Source organism: Gouania willdenowi, unplaced genomic scaffold (assembly GCF_900634775.1).
Source record: "Gouania willdenowi unplaced genomic scaffold, fGouWil2.1 scaffold_65_arrow_ctg1, whole genome shotgun sequence".
NCBI classification, from domain to species: Eukaryota; Metazoa; Chordata; class Actinopteri; order Blenniiformes; family Gobiesocidae; genus Gouania; species Gouania willdenowi.
Genome location: NW_021145230.1, coordinates 22,569 through 24,415, shown reverse-complemented (window position 1 = coordinate 24,415; position 1,847 = coordinate 22,569). Strand labels below are relative to the sequence as shown.

The 1,847-nt window shown below is 42.6% G+C and overlaps 1 non-coding gene across 1 annotated transcript; it reads left to right on the top strand.

Moving 5' to 3' along the window:
- The first annotated feature begins 590 nt into the window (after positions 1-590).
- On the top strand, positions 591-677 carry trnay-gua (transfer RNA tyrosine (anticodon GUA)). The gene is given in 2 exon segments: positions 591-627; positions 642-677. It is a non-coding gene; the product is annotated as a tRNA-Tyr (tRNA).
- The last annotated feature ends 1,170 nt before the right edge of the window (positions 678-1,847 follow it).

Below are 1,847 nucleotides of genomic sequence, written 5' to 3'. Positions count from 1 at the left end.
TCTTGGGCTTTTTGCGCAGTGATAGAGTTAGGGACACTGCATTTAGCTGTTCTGGGTATGGTGAGTCACCCTATGGGCCATAAATTGTATACTGAAATATGCATACTGCTGAAATAATTTGTTGGACTTCAGATACGACCGGGGAGAGTATCGGTGCAGTATTCGGAATCAAAATACTAGTGGTGTTCGGACTTCAGATATGATCGGGGAGAGTATCCGGGAAGAATTGAACTCCGGTATATGGCAAGTATAAAAGTGTTCCCATATCCGGAGTTTGACATGCTCCGAACATGACATCTACTTCAACTGCTGTTCGGAGAGTATCCCAGGTGGATATCACCGTATTTGACTCATATCTTGGAATATTCGGGGTTTGATTCTTGGGCTTTTTGCTCAGTGGCAGTTCCAAAAAAAGGGAAGAATATTGCTTAGGCTTGTCCCAGTTGCACTAACTGCATAACTCTGATAAAAGAATTTGACTTTATGTTGTATAATTTGAAAGAAGAGAAAACAATAAATTTCACTAAAGCCAGCCAGCCAAGCCACAGTGGGCAAGCCGAGGTAGCTGAGACAACGACCAGACAGCAGCACCTTCGATAGCTCAGATGGGAGAGCGGAGGACTGTAGAGTGGATTGCTGTGATCCTTAGGTCACTGGTTTAATTCCGGTTCGAAGGAATAATGTTTTCACAAGTTTATCTTATCAACCGTAATATTTCAACTATCTTGCCTTCGGGTGCCCATCCTGCAGGCCAGCAACCTCTTGATAGACCATCCTCAAGGAAAATGTCCTGTATCCTCAACACACTCAGTGCCGTTGACGAGATAATTTGTCATTTCAAATCCAAACGCTCAGTGCCATTGACAAGGAAACTCGTTATTTGCATTTTATCACGGAGATTACTAGAATACACCCTAGCAGAGGTCCCTAATCAATATCCATCCATCCATCCATTTTCAGGCCCACTTATTCCTGTTTGTCAGTGTCGCAGGGGTCACCGGTGCCAATCTCCAGCTCTCATTGGGCGCTGGGCGGGGGTACACCCTGGACAGGGCGCTAGTCCCTTCATCAATATCTAAGCTGTAATGTGTTGCAGTTACCAACTGGTGCCCTGAAGGTGGCAGCAGTGCACCTTTAGATGGGAGATCAGCCACTGATACTACCATTAGCTAAGGAGGGAGAAGCAGGGAGGAGGGAGATTATTGCGCTATGAAGTGATATTGTGAAGTATCCAGCAGCTCACAGCACCACATACTAACACTGAACATGTGTGGACTTGAGTGGATTCTTGATAATGTTGTGATTGTGAGATAAAACCATCAACCTACCAGACTAAAGGCAAGGCAAGGCAAGGCAAATTTATTTATACAGCGCATTTCATACTCAAGGCAACTCAATGTGCTTTACATGATAAAACATTCAATTGTTTAAAATCAATAAGAACATTTAAAATCATCAGTAAAATCAATTAAAATCATCAGTAAAATCAATTAAAATCATCAGTAAAATCATCATTATGTCAACAACATGACAAAAAATCTCTCTCTCAATCATACGCAATAGAGAAAAAAAGTGCCTTTAACTTTGATTTAAAAATGTTCACATTGGATGCTGACTTCAGCTCTGCTGGCAGTTTGTTCCACTTCTTTGCAGCATAACAACTAAACACAGCATCACCATGGTTACTGTGAGCTCTGGGCTCCACTATCTGATCTGTGTCCATAGATCTGAGAGACCTGCTGGGTTCATACCTGACTATCATGTCACTGATGTATTCTGGACCAAACCCATTCACAGATTTATACACCAGCAGCAGAACTTTAAAGTCTATTCTGAGGCTGACTGGG